Genomic DNA, 15,348 nt, shown 5'->3' on the forward strand with positions numbered 1-15,348 from the left:
GTCTTTATAAGAAGAGGAAAATTTGGGCCTGGTGTGGTGGCTCATGCCTGTTAGAGCCCCTGCACTCCAGCCTGGGTGACAGAGTGAGACTCTGTCTCAAAAAAATAAATAAAAATAAATAAATAAATAAATAAATAAATAAATAAATAAAAGAGAAAAATGTGGACAGAGACACCCAGGGAGAACACCATGTGTGGGTGATGGAGGCAGAGATGGGAGTGACACAGCCACAAGCCCAGGACACCCAGGACCACCACCAGCCACTAGAAGCTAGGAAGAGGCAGAGAACGACCCTCCCCTGGGGTCTTTAGAGAGATCGTGGCCCTGCTGACACCTGGATTTTGGACTTCTGGCCTCTAAACCTGGGAGATAATTAGTTTCTGGGTTTTTTTTTTTTTTTTTTTTTTTGAGATGGTGTTTCGTTCATCACCCAGGCTGGAATGCAGTGATGCCATCTTGGCTCACCGCAACCTCCGCCTCCCGGGTTCAAGTGATTTTCTTGCCTCAGCCTCCCAAGTAGCTGGGATTACAGGCACCCACCACCACACTCTGCTAATTTTTGTATTTTTAGTAGAGATGGGGTTTCACCATATTGGCCAGGCTGGTCTCCAACTCCTGACCTCAGGTGATCCGCTGGCCTCAGCCTCTCAAAGTGTTGGGATTACAGGCATGAGCCACTGTGCCTAGCTTCCTCGACTTTCAATAATGGCAAGTATTTGGGGCAGGGGGAGAAAGGGATACACACAGATAAAATGGAATAGTTAAAATCAAGACTTTTTTTTTTTTTTCACTTGCAAAGGGTATTAGGAACCATCTAGTCCTAAATCTTCATTTTGCAGGGGTATTTGTTTGCGAAGGCTGCCATGACAGATTACCACAGACTTGGGGCTTACACACCAATTGATTTCTTCACAGTTCTAGAGGCGAGGAGTCTGAGATCAAGGTGCAGGCGGGGCTGGCTTCTCCACAGGCCTCTCTCTGGCTCACAGCTGGCTGTCTTCTCCCTGTGTCCTCCCATGGTCATTCCTCCATATGTGTCCATGCCCTAATCTCCTCTTCCGGTTTTTTGTTTTGTTTTGTTTTTGTTTTTGTTTTTTGAGATGGAATCTTATTCTATCGCCCAGGCAGGAGTGCAGTGGTGCAATCTCAGCTCTCTGCAACCTCCACCTTCTGGGTTCAAGTGATTCTCCTGCCTCAGCCTCCCGAATAGCTGGGATTACAGGCGCCTGCCATCAAGCCCAGGTAATTTTTGTATTTTTAGTAGAGACAGGGTTTCACCATGTTGGCCAGGCTGGTCTCAAACTCCTGACCTAGTTCGGCCTCCCAAAGTGCTGGGATTACAGGTGTGAGTCACTGCGCCTGGTCTTTCTTTTTTTGAGATGGAGTTTTGCTCTTGTCAACCAGGCTGCAGTACAATGGTGCAATCTTGGCTCACTGCAACCTCCGCCTCCCGGATTCAAGCAATTCTCCTGCCTCAGCTTCCCAAGTAGCTGGGATTACAGGCATGCACCCCCACACCTGGCTAGTTTTGTAGTTTTAGTAGAGATGAGGTTTCACCATGTTGGCCAGGCTGGTCTCGAAGTCTTGACATCAGGTGATCTGCCTGCCTCGGCCTCCCAAAGCACTGGGATTATGGGCATGAGCCACTGTGCCCGGTCCTTTTTTTTCTTTTTTTTTCTTTTTTTGAGACAGGGTCTTGTTCTGTTGCCCAGGCTGGAGTACAGTAGCACAATCACGGCTCACTGTAGCCTCAACCTCCTGGGCTCAAGCAGTCCTCCCACCTCAGCCTCCTGAGTAGCTAGGACCACAGGTGTGTGCCACCATGCCCAGCTAGTTTTTAAATTTTTTGTAGAGACAGGGTCTTGCCATGTTCCCCTGGCTTGTTTCGAACTCCTGACCTCGAGTGATCTGCCCACCTCTGCCTCCCAAAGTGTTGGGGTTGCAGGCATGAGCCACCAGGCCTGGCCCCTCAGCTCCCTTTGAACTCTGCCAGGAGGGGCCTGGAGCAGGGTTCTGGGAAGCCCCGTCAAGACAGCATGACTGTTCCTCCAGTGAAGCTCAGTTTCTCAGCTTCTTTCCTTCCTTGGGCACAGAGACAGGCTTCTCCCAGGAGCTGAGGCTGAGGGCCTGCGCTCCAGCCTCAGCAGAACAATTCATCTTCAGCCTTCTGATCAGCATTCTTATTTTGAGCTCCCGCAGCTAAAGCAATTCATCTCACCCATGCAGAGGGATGGGGAGGAGCTGAGAGTGTTGACACCCACCTGTGTTTTCTGGCACCTGAGTGACCCCTGAGACCTGCACTGGAGGGGAAGAGGAGGGGCCAACGTTTCCTTTAGGTGCTTGGAACTGCTTCAGATTAAATTCTCCCAGGGCAGGAGACAGCTGCCGGGCCTGAGGATGTGGGGGTCCCTGGCAGTTGCCTGGTAAGTGTCCCTTATTCAGGAATTGGGAGAAGCCAGTGGCATGCTTAGTGTGCCCACACTCCTTGAAGAAGCCAATTATCTTCCACTAGAATCAGAAGCCTTGAATCTGAGAGGGAAGAGGGGCCAAGTGGGCAAGGGGCCCAGGGGCATGGATGCCTTGGGAACGGCTGGCCTTCTTAGGTGAGGTCCAACCACAGTCACTCCCACCTTTCTCATGCTCCGGTCATCCCTGGTTCTGGAATTCCAGTCATTCCATCTTGGGAAGGATTTACAGAAGGTTGGGAGAAAACAGAACACGCCTTCCTTGTTCTAGAGGGTCCTTAAAACAAAACAAATTAGGGGTCAAGCTGACCAAGAGATGCTTGATTTCAAGGAGTTTTCAAATGATAGAAGTTGTGGTCGCTAGCTATTCGATGTAAGGATTAGGAGAAAATTTCATTTTCCCTTCCCTCCCCTCCCCTCCCCTCCCCTCCCCTCCCTTCCCTCCCTTCCTTTCCTTTCCGTCCTTTCTTTTCTCTTTCTCTCCCTCTCTCTCTTTCTTCCTGAGATACGTTCTTGCTCTGTTGCTCAGGCTGGAGTGCAGTGGCGTAATCATACTTCGCTGTTATCTCTAACTCCTGGGCTCAAGTGATCATCCCACTTTAGCCTCCCAGGCATGTGCCACCACACTTGGCTAATTTTTTAATTTTCTTTTTTGTAGAGACAGGGTCTTACTGTGTTGCCCAGGCTGGTCTTGAACTCCTGGGTTCAATCCATCCTCCTGTCTCGGCCTCCCAAAGTGTTGGGATAAGAGGCATGAGTCACTGCGTCTGGCCAAAATCTCATTTTCCTTGGCAACAGAATTGCTACCTCCCTTCCCCAGCTGAGATGCATTTTTAAGAAATACTTTAACAAACGTCCTGAGAGTGGGAAGTGAAGCTTCCCAGGCCAGCTTGAAAGTCACAATAGCTGGCTTGTGGCCTTTGGGCCGTGGACTGCAGGGCTTTTGTTTGGCATTTTGTGAGGTTGAAGTCTGTAGACAATGAAAGCGGTGGAGAAGCTGAGTGGGGCTTTGTGGGGCCGGGTGAGCAAGGGGGAGGTCCGGGCCCTGCCCTGGGGACCCATTGCCTTCTCTTGGATGCCTCATGAGGAGGCTCAGGCTTGGGGGATGGAGCGTCATGTCTCCCCAGTCTGCCCCAGCTGGACTGAGAAGTAAGGGGGAAAAACCCACACCCACGTCTTTCTCCCAATTGATTCTCAAGGAGGAGAACAGGAGCAGGCATCAGACGGAGGGGAGAGCCGTCTATCCCCCACCTGCCACCGGGTTGATTCTGGGCAGCATTCCCTGCGTAACAGCAGAGTCGGGGTCCCCGGCAAGGCCGGGGCTCAATGCCAGAGTCAGCCACTTTCCTCTTCCCCAAGTTTATTCTTCTGGTCCTGTCTCAGATTTACTCACCCTGGGAGAACCTTCCTTCAATTGCCCCAGTCAGGTTTTTGTTTTGCAAATTAATCAAGTAATAATAGCGCCTCCCTGCTGCTGGGAGAGGAATCCCGCATCGGGCTCAGTGTCCAGGCAGCAGAGCCCAGGCGGGTACCCGGCTGTCCATGAGAGAGGCTCGCCACAGGCGCTTCTGAATTCAGTGAATGAAGCAGGGCAGCCAGACAGCCGCAAACTCCTCCCAGCTCGAAGGCTGCAAGCTGAGCTTAGATTCCGGGCTGGGGAACCAGTCCTGTCATTCTTTGCCAACCCACTCTGGGGAGACCGTGAGCCCTGGCATTTGGCCTCCCTGGGCTGGGCCTGAGGCCCTGGCCCTCTGCCCACCCAGGAATCGAATGGCTCAATGAGGGCAGCCCTAGAAGGAAATGCAGCACCCATTCCTGGCTTTTCACATTTCTTTTTTAACTTTAACTAACTTCCTTCCTTCCTTCTTTCCTTCCTTCCTTCCCTCCCTCCCTCCCTCCTTCCTTTCCTTCCTTCCTTCCTTTCCTTCCTTCCTTCCTTTCCTTCCTTCCTTTCCTTTTCTTCCTTCCTTTCCCTCCCTCCCTCCCTCCCTCCCTTCTTTCTTTTCTTTTCTTTTCTTTTCTTTTCTTTTCTTTTCTTTTCTTTTCTTTTCTTTTCTCTCTCTCTCTCTCTCTCTCTCTCTCTCTCTCTCTCTCTCTCTCTCTGTCTCTCTCTCCTCTCTCTCTCTCTCTCTCTCTCTCTCATGGAGTTTTGCCCTTGTTGCCCAGGCTGCAGTGTAACGGCGACATCTCAGCTCACCGCAACCTCCACCTCCCAGGTTCAAGTGATTCTCCTGCCTCAGCCTCCCGAGTAGCTGGGATTACAGGCATGCGCAACCACACCAGGCTAATTTTCTATTTTTAGCAGAGATAGGGTTTCACCATGTTGGCCAGGCTGGTCTCAAACCCCTGACCTCAAGTGATCTGCCCACCTCAGCCTCCTAAAGTGCTGGGATTACAGGCATGAGCCATCGTGCCCATCCAATATAGTAGTTTATTTCTTTTCATTGCAGTTCAGTATTCCATTGGAGTAATAGACCACAATGGGTCCATTCTACCACAACTAGGCATTTGGGTGGTTTCCAGGTTACAGGAAATAATAGCACCGCTATGAACAATCTTGCACGTATCCTCTGATGCACTTGTGCTCGCCTTGCCGTTGGAGCGGAAGTGCTGGGTCGAAGGGTGGAGGAATGTTCAGTTATAGTAGATTCTACCAGTTCCCAAGAGTGGTTGAACCAACCTCACTCCCTCCCAGAGGCAGGAGCTTTCTCAGTGCTCCACATTGTGCCAGTCTCTCCCTGTCATTCTTTCTTTCCAGCTTCTGGCTTCAGGATTGTTTCCTGAACTCCTCTAAGGAAAGCTTCTTTGTGGGAAGTTTAGGTTCTTGCCTGTAGTCATTTTAAATAACTAGAGTCTCAGCTGCCCAAAGAGTCTTTTAAAATGCGAGATCCTTACCCTAGGCGGAGTGGCTCACACCTGTAATCCCAGCATTTTGAGAGGCTGAGGTGGATCACTTGAGGCCAGGAGTTCAAGACCAGCCATGGCCAACATGGTGAAACCCCCGACTCTACTAAAAATACAAAAATTAGCCAGGCGCGTGGTGGCGCACGCCTGTAATCCCAGCTACTCAGGAGGCTGAGGCACGAGAATCACTTAAACCTGAGAAGCAGAGATTGCAGTGAGCTGAGACTGCGCCACTGCATTCCAGCCTGGGTGACAGAGCGAGAGACTCAGTCTCAAAAAAAAAAAAAAAAAAAAAAGCGAGATCCTCTCCCTTCCCTGCTTAGAGTTCTCCAGAACTTCCCATCATTTTTTATGGTAAAACCCCAGCCTGCACCCCGGCCGTGGCTCCTGCCTGCCCCTCTCCTTTTTGCCCACCAGCAGCCCCTCTGTCACTGGCTCTAGTTCCACTGACCTTCTTTTGAGTCCTTAAACACACACACACCAAACTCATTTCTGACTGTCTGCACCTGTGCACTATTTCCTCTGCTGGGAAATGCTCTTCCCCAGGTCTTTTCGTGGGACTCCTTTTTTTTTTTTTTTTTTTTTTTTTGAGACAGGGTCTTGCTTTGTCACCCAGGCTGGAGTGCATTGGCATGATCATTGCTCACAGCCTAGACTTCCCAGGTGCAAGCAATCCTCCCACCTCAGCCTCCTGAGGAACTGGGACCACAAGCGCGTGCCACCACGCCAGGTTAATTTTTAAAATTTTCTGTAGACATCAAGTCTTGCTGTGTTGCCCAGGCTGGTTTCAAACTCCTGGGCTCAAGTGATCCTCCTGCCTCAGTCTCCCAAAGTGTTGGGATTATAGGTGTAAGCCACCATGCCCAGCGGGACTCCGTGACATATATACCATCTTGGTTCAAATGTCACCTCTCAGTGATGATTTACCTGACATAAAGAAATTTGAGGGCTCAGTGCAGTGGCTCACTCCTGTAATCCCAGCACTTTGGGAGACCGAGGTGGGTGGATTGCTTGAGCTTAGGAGTTTGAGACTAGCCTGGGCAACATGGTGAAACTCCATCTCTACAAAAAAAATACTAAAAAATTAGCTGGGCGTGGTGGCTATTTTTTTTTTTTCTTTTTTCTTTTTTTTTTTACTGTGGAATTTTGTTCTTGTTACCCAGGCTGGAGTGCAGTGGCGTGATCTCAGCTCACTGCAACCTCCGCCTCTCGGGTTCAAGCAATTCTCCTGCCTCAGCCTCTTGAGTAGCTGGGATTACAGGCACGTGCCATCACGCCTGGCTAATTTTTGTATTTTTAGTACAGATGAGGTTTCGCCATGTTGACCAGGTTGGTTTTCAACTCCGGACCTCAGGTGATCCACCAACCTCGGCCTCCCAAAGTGCTGGGATTACAGGTGTGAGCCACAGTGCCCGGCAAAAAGAGAAATTTGGAATAAACAAAAAGATTATTTTTAAAGGTTACTGAGGTCTTCAATGGAAAACTAAGCATTGTTTGGAGAAGAGGCTTCCTGCTGTCTAACTCCAGCCTTTCATCACCTTTGTGCTATTTTATAGTGCTCTAAGTCGTAGAGAACCTATGGCAATGCAACCATTCCTGCCTATGGACATGCAAATAAATTTCCTCAGGGGAGGTTCCATTGGCTTCCCTTCCCCACTGTGGAAGAAGCCAGTTTGGTGTCTATTTGCAAATTCATTTGAACATTCCTCATCTAGAAATGTATCTCTTCTTTCTTCTTTGAACTGGTTGTAACCTCTGCCTGGTTCCTTCACTAATAATGGGTTAATAAAATCTTTAATACAGATTAATCATTTTATTTATTTGTTTATTTATTGGAGAGGGAGTCTCACTCTGTCACCCAGGCTGGAGTGCAGTGGCGTGATCTCAGCTCATTGCAATCTCTGCCTACTGGGCTCAAGCAATTCTCCTGCCTCAGCCTCCCGAGTAACTGATATTACAGCTACAGCTGGGATTATAGGCATGAGATTCATCATTTAAAATCTTTTTGAGGTCAGGCATGGTGGCTCACACCTGTAATCCCAGCACTTTGGGAGGCTGAGGCGGGCGGGTCACCTGAGGTCAGGAGTTCAAGACAAATCTGGCCAACATGGTGAAACGCTGTCTCTATTAAAAATACAAAAATTAGCCGGGCATGGTGGCAGGCGCCTGTAATCCCAGCTACTCGGGAGGCTAAGGCAGGAGAATCACTTGAACCTGGGAGGCAGAGGTTGCAGTGAGCAAGATCGCGCCATTGCACTCCAGCTTGGAGGATAAGAGCAAGACTTCGTCTCAAAAATATAATTTTTGAGACAGGGTCTCACTCCAGTCACCCAGGCTGGAGTACAGTGGTGCAGTAACTCCTCACTATAGCCTCAACTTCCCGGGCAGAGGTGATCCTCCCACCTCAGCCTCCTGAGCAGCTGGGACTACAGGCGTGGGCCGCCATGCCCAGCTAATGTTTTATATTTTTAGTAGAGACAGTGTTTCACCATGTTGCCTAGGCTGATCTTGAACTCCTGGGCTCAAGCTATCCCCCGCTGCCTCAGCCTCCCAAAGTGTTGGGATTACAGGTGTGAGCCATTGCACCTGGCCTAAAATGTATGTTGCCTTTTTTGAGAATGATCTTTTCACACTGACCTCATCAGAGGTCCTCTCAGGCTCTCTGTATTTCACCACTCTGTTTCATTTTCTTCTGAGCCTGATTACTATCTGAGATTATTTTGTTCTTCTATTTCTTTACTTATGGTTGGTTTTTTGTGTCTTGGCCATTGTGCATAGTAGGCACTCAAAAGAAATATACTGGCCGGGCGCGGTGGCTCACACCTGTAATCCCAGCACTTTCGGAGGCCGAGATGGGTGGATCACGAGGTCAGGAGATCGAGACCATCCTGGCTGACACTGTGAAACCCCGTCTCTACTAAAATACAAAAAAAATTAGCCGGGCATGGTGGCGGGCGCCTGTAGTCCCAGCTACTCGGGAGGCTGAGTTAGGAGAATGGCGTGAACCCAGGAGACGGAGCTTGCAGTGAGCCGAGATTGTGCCACTGCACTCCAGCCTGGGCGACAGAGCGAGACTCCGTCTCAAAAAAAAAAAAAAAAAAAAAAAGAAATATACTGAGTGAATGAAGGTAGATGAGGCAGTGGCTGGGCGGTGCATCTCCCCACACCCTTCCCTCCTCTCCCACAGGGCCGTCTACCTTGCCTGTGTTCAGCCCACGGTGTTCCCATGGAGCCTCTCCTTCAGGTCAGATAGGGACAAGCCAAGCTCTGCACCGGAAGTTTTAACAGGTAAATCACTCACACTTTTATGGTTGGCATCAGGCTTTGGGCATTTCCCCAATGAGCAGACTGAGAACGAACCCGCTGGGTGACAGTGGGCAACTTTGGAAGCGAGAAAGCCTTCCAAAGCCTTCACCAAAGCATGGATTTCGGGCTGTTGTTCTCTCAAGAAGGAAGTGGCATTCCTGCAGGCCAAGTGCTGGAGCTCATGTGGCTGGCTGGGGCCAGACTTAGGGCTGGGCCTGGCATCCTCTGACTCAGAGCTCACTGCTTGTTTCAATAATAAAAACCAGGACAGGGAGCGTGTGTGGTGTGCCAGGCCTGTCTTGGGGAATTTGTGTCTATTAATTAACTCGTTCTAACAAGACTTTTAGATGATGACGTGAAGTCCAGAGGAGTGAGTGACTTGTCTAAGGTCCCATAGCAATGAGTAGCAGAGCCAGGATTTCACCCTCCAGAGCCCCTGCACTTAGCCACCCTGCAAACAGTTGACACTGTGGGTATAACACGTCTTTGCTGAGCACTTACTCTGGGCTTGGCCCTGTGCTGAGGGTTTCACATGCCATCATCTCATTTCATCTCCTTTTTTTTTTTTTTTCCCTCAGACAGAGTCTCACTCTGTCCCCCAGGCTAGACTGCAGTGGTGTGATCTCAGCTCACTGCTGCAACCTCCACCTCCCAGGTTCAAGCGATTCTCTCGCCTCAGCCTCCCGCATGGCTAGGACTACAGGCGCATACCAGCACAGCCAACTAATTTTTGTATTTTTAGTACAGACGGGGTTTCATCATGTTGGCCAGGCTGATCTTGAACTCCTGACCTCCGGTGATCTGCCCGCCTTGACTTCCCAAAGTGCCTGGGAATACAGGTGTGAGCCACCATGCTCGGCCCTCATTTCACCTTCTTGATATCAATGAGAGAGAAGCTATTTTTGTGCTACAAGGTTCAGGAGTCTCCAACACTACCTTCACTACTGACAGCAACTCCAAGTTCAAGGGTGCCCAATACCACCTTCAGGTTTGATAATTTACCAGAAGGACCCATAGAGCTCAGAAAAACTGATACTCATGGTTAAATGCCGTGGGTTAAAGTCAGCCAAGGGAAGAGGTGTACGGGGTGCAGTACAGGAGAGACCCAGGGACAAGTTTCTGTTATGGGATCTCTGGGGTGTTGATTTTTCTGGTGGGAAACCTCTGTGGCCATTGGCACCTTTGCCTGAGTTCTTGGAGTTCTTGTCCTGTGTCCAGGAAGAATGAGGAATGCAGACAAGTGAAGGATGAAGAAGGGGAAGAGTTTTATTTACTGTTAGAACAGCTCAAAGGAGTGGCTAGCTCCTCTCCGTAGGCAGGTCTTCCCACCGAGTGTTCAGCTCTCAGCAGAAAGGAGGCCCTGGAGAGGGTGGCTCCTCTCTGCAGGCAAGTCATTCAGACGTCTCTGCAGGTCTCTGCAGTTCTCAGCAGAGCGGTTAGCTTCTCTCTGCTCACTGGTCATCCAACTCATCCCATCATCTCTCTGCCCTCGTCTTCCTCTGGCCGTCTTCTGCCTGGCTTTTACTGCGCCCTGTGCTTTTATGGACCTCAGAGGGGAGGAAGTGTGTGCTGATTGGTCCACGGGCAGCCATGGGCCAGCCGGAAAGAGGCCCCACAAGTCCCTACTCCAGACTGAGGGACTGGCAGCCCAGCCCGCAGCCTTCAGGCCCTCCCTGGCCTGCAGGTGGGGCCGTACTGGGGACCTGTCCCTTTCCACCCAGGAATCAATCGGCCTCCCACTGCCGTTCATGGTCCACAGGCTTGGCACCAACCCCTCTGAGAGATCTGAGCAGGTCCCTGGAGTGGAGACAGACCAGGCTGCAGGAGAAGACACGCCCTGAGCCTGCAGAGACTCGGTGGGGGGTCCTTCCTGGGGTCCCCGAGGGTGCAGGCTGCAGAGACACCCAGCTCCTGCACCTGGGAGGGCAGCCGCAGCTGCACCCGGGAAGGCAGATCCTGCCTGCTCCTAGCCCTCCCGCAAGAGCACAGGGAGGCTGTGATCCACAGCTGCAGTTTGGGCAGCTGTAGCCCCGCCCAGTAGGGTGGGGCTCCCACCTGCTCCACAGAGCAGGAGGCCTGGGTCTGCAGCTGCTGTTTGGGAGTCTGCGGAGGCACCCAAGGAGCTCCCACCCTCAGAAGGGGTGGGGCTCCCACCGGCTCCCTGGAGTGTTCAGCCCCAGCCACACCTCCCTGCTGCAGCCAGTGTGATAGCAGCAGCCACTGCCACTACTTCTGGGTGCCCTTTCCCCGTGGGGTTGTACAGACAGGGCCAGCTTCTCTCAGCAGTGATGAGTGACAGTACACACAGAGTATGCCGACCTGAGAAGAGCTCCTGAGCCTTCCTATCCAGAGGTTTTACTGGAGGTCAGTTGCGTAGCCATGGCTGACTACCCACGTGACTGACTTTAGTCTTTTTCTAATTTTTATTTTATTTTTAGTTTTTTGAGACAGAGTCTTGCTGTGCTGTCCAGGCTGGAGTGCAGTGGCGTGATCTCGGCTCACTGCAGCCTCCACCTCCCAGGTTCAAGCGATTCTCCTGCCTCAGCCTCCCGAGTAGCTGGGATTACAGGCACTTGCAACCATGCCCAGCTAATTTTTGTATTTTTAGTAGAGATAGGGTTTCACCATGTTGGCCAGGCTGCTCTTGAACTCCTGACCTCAAGTGATCTGCCCACTTCTGCCTCTCAAAGTGCTGGGATTACAGGCATGAGCCACTGCACCCACCACAAAGACACTCTTTTTTTTTTTTTGAGACGGAGTCTCGCTCTGTCGCCCCCAGTGGCGTAATCTCGGCTCATTGCAAGCTCTGCTTCCCAGGTTCACGCCATTCTCCCGCCTCAGCCTCCGGAGTAGCTGGGACTACAGGTGCCCGCCACCTCGCCCGGCTAATTTCTTTTTTTTGTATTTTTAGTAGAGACGGGGTTTCACCGTGTTAGCCAGGATGGTCTCGATCTCCTGACTTCGTGATCCGCCCGTCTCAGCCTCCCAAAGTGCTGGGATTACAGGCTTGAGCCACCGTGCCCGGCCACAAAGACACTCTTAACAGGCAAAACATTCCAAGGGCTTAGAATTTATTTCCCAGGTGCTTTGACCCAGGAGGGGCAAAGGGTCAATTCTTTGGGCCCAGGTTAATTATTTACTGCACATGTGCCCATTTTGCAGAAGAAGAAATGGGGTCTTGGACAGATTAAATGACTTGCCCCAGGTTACATAGCTCGATCCAGGGTCTAAGCCCTGATCATCCAACTCCAGGGCTCAGTGCCTTGTGTTCTTCCTGGTAGCTTAAATGTCTCCGTTGAGAGACAAATTAGCCCAGGAGATAATATTATTTCATATTCCCATTTCTGCAGTTGTAAAATAATTCATGTCTAGAGTGTGTGCATGTGTGTGTGTATTTCAGAGACAGGGTCTTGCTATGTTGCCCAGGCTGGAGTGCAGTGGCATTCACGGGCATGATCATTGCACAGTAGAACCTCAAATTGTTGGGTAAAGGCGATGCTGCTGCCTCATCCTCCAGAGCAGCTGAGTCTACAGACATGCACCACTGCGCCCAGCTTGGAGTATATATTTAACTTAAGCTCTCTATCAACTCTGGGCAGGGCTCTATTGGGGGAAATAGGTTACATCCAACAAGATTCCACTTCCTGTGGCTGAACAGTCTCAATACTGTTGTTCTTGTGTGATTACAGAAAACTCCAGTTTTCTGTACTGGAGTACTTGGGATGAAAATGTGCTTAACCCATATTTAGCAGAGGCCTCTGTGGGTGCCACACACAGGGCAAAGTATTGGGGGTGCCATGGTGAACAAGTTAGACACAACTCACGCCTTTTCCTGGAGCTTGTAGTTTGTGTCAAGGGGGAGAAGGGAAAACGACAAATCTCTGGGTGACGGCTTCTCTTATTCTCCAGCTTCAGGGCAGGCCAGGCTCCGGCCATAGCCCTTTGCTGGACAGATACTGAGCAGTTGCTGGCCAATAGGCACTGGTCCATGGGTGGACCCTGGGGATAGAGTCGTCAACAAGGCAGACACAGCCCCTCCCCTTCCTGAGCTTCTCTTTGCCTCAGTGGGAGACAACCTGATCTCCACCCATTCTCACTTGAGTAGGAGAAGTATACAGAAATCTCATGAACAACTAGATAACATAATTCCCAACAGTGATTCAAGTCAGGAAGGAAAGAGACACAGGACTAGGGTAGAGAATGGGTGGGGGTGGTCGGGGAGGACCTCCCAGAGGAGGTGACATTTAATTTTAGACCTGCAGATGAAGAAGAGCCAGCCACATGAAGAGTAGGGAATGGTGTTTCAGGCAGAGGGAACAGTATGTGCAGAGGCCATAAGGTAGAGAAAAGACCAGCTTGGCTCAGGGCCACATGGATTGTGGAAGTGTTTGGATTTTATTCCAAGGGTAGTGGGCAGTCATTGAAGGTTCTGAGAAGGGGTTGACATGATCTCATTTCCATTTGAAGATCCCTCATGGCTGCCGTGTTGAGAACGGACCAGGGTGGGATGGGCAGAGGCCGGAGTCAGGGGTGACCATGACACTGCACACTGCCTCTCCCCTCTGGTCTGGGCACAGGCTGTGCTGTCTGCCTGGAGGGGTCAGCAGAACTGCAGAATTCCATGGCTGAGCCAGTTTGCCCCTACTCTACATTTTTTTTTTTTTTTTTTTTTTTTTTTGATATGGAGTCTTGCTCTGTCACCTAAGCTGGAGTATAGTGGCGCCATCTCGGCTCACTGCGGCCTCTGCCTCCTGGGTTCCAGCGATTCTCTGGCCTCAGCCTCCTGAGTAGCTGGGATTACAGGTACACGCCACCATGCCCGGCTAAGTTTTGTACTTTTAGTAGAGACAGGGTTTCGCCATGTTGGCTAGGCTGGTCTTGAACTCCTGACCTCAGGTGATCTGCCACCTTGGCCTCTCAAAGTGCTGGGATTACAGGCATGAGCCACCGTGCCCGGCCACCCTTACTCTACTTTTATGAGTCAAGTGACTTGTAAACAAGTTTCTACCTGGGGCCTATTTGTTTTATTTATTTATTTATTTATTTATTTATTTATTTATTTATTGAGTCTCATTCTGTCACCTAGGCTGGAGTGCAGTGGCGCCATCTTGGCTCACTGCAACCTCCGCCTCCCAGGTTCAAGCGATTCCCCTGCCTCAGCCTCCCAAGCAGCTGGGATTACAGGCGCCCACCACCACACCCAGCTAATGTTTGTATTTTTAGTAGAGATTGGGTTTCACCATGTTGGCCAGGCTTGTCTTGGACTCCAGACCTCAGGTGATCCACTGGCCTTGGCCTCCCAAAGTGCTGGGATTACAGGCGTGAGTAATACGCCTGTATGTGAGTAATATGCGCCCGGCCTGTATTTTTTTTAAAGTGTGCGTGAGTATCCCATATCCATGTCAAGCAGATTCAGGGGAGACCTCCCAGTTTCTCCACCAGCTCTCCTAGACAGTGGGAGGCTGTGTCCACAATGAAGCCCTGAGGCCTGTAGGAGTCAGATATACATCTCATAACTGCAGAGGAACACAACATTGGGTTCGTTATTGATTCAGCGCCATGTGTATTCTAACATTTAATCAATTTCTCTAATACTCTGTCTGGCTCTGTGATGGCCTGGAAAACGATGGCGGGGAGTTTGCGCCACTGGTCCTGCTGCTCTGTACCTGGATAAGTCCTTTCATCTCTGGATGACAGTAATTATTATTATTATTATAAGAGCTGTCACCTTTAGGCATGTGCTCTGCAGTGATCACCCTGTAAAGACCTTTATATGCATTAACTCATTAAAGTCTCACATCTACCCTGTGAAGTCCCATCACTGCCATCATCACCACCATTGTTACCATTACCATCACCATCGTCACCAGCACCACCACCACATCACCACCACCATCACCACCACCATAATCACCATCACTATTATTGCCATCATCACTGTCACTAGCACCAACACCACCATCATCACTACCACCATCATTATCACCACCATCAACACCATAATCACCATCATCACATCACTATTACCACCATCATCACCACCATGATTACCACCATCACCAGCACCATCATCACTATGACCATCACTACCATGATTATCACCATCACCATCATCATCACCACCATCACCACCATCACTATGATCATCACCATTAATACCATCATCACCACCATCATTACTATCACCATCATCACCACCATCACAGCACCATCATCACTATGACCAACACTACCATGATTATCACCATCACCATCATCACCACCATCATCACCGTCATCACCACCATCACCACCACCATCACCACCATCACCACCACCATCACCACCATCACCACCATCACCAGCATCATCACCACCATCACCAGCACCATCATCACTATGACCATCACTACCATGATTATCACCATCACCATCATCACCACCATCATCACCATCATCACCACCATCACCACCACCATCACCACCATCACCACCATCACCACCACCATCACCACCATCACCACCATCATCACCACCATCACCAGCACCATCATCACTATGACCATCACTACCATGATTATCACCATCACCATCATCACCACCATCATCGCCATCATCACCACCATCACCACCATCACCACCATCATCACCACCATCACCAGCACCATCATCACTATGACCATCACTACCATGA

The sequence above is a fragment of the Chlorocebus sabaeus genome, chromosome 20, assembly GCF_047675955.1.
Source record: "Chlorocebus sabaeus isolate Y175 chromosome 20, mChlSab1.0.hap1, whole genome shotgun sequence".
Taxonomy (NCBI): Eukaryota; Metazoa; Chordata; class Mammalia; order Primates; family Cercopithecidae; genus Chlorocebus; species Chlorocebus sabaeus.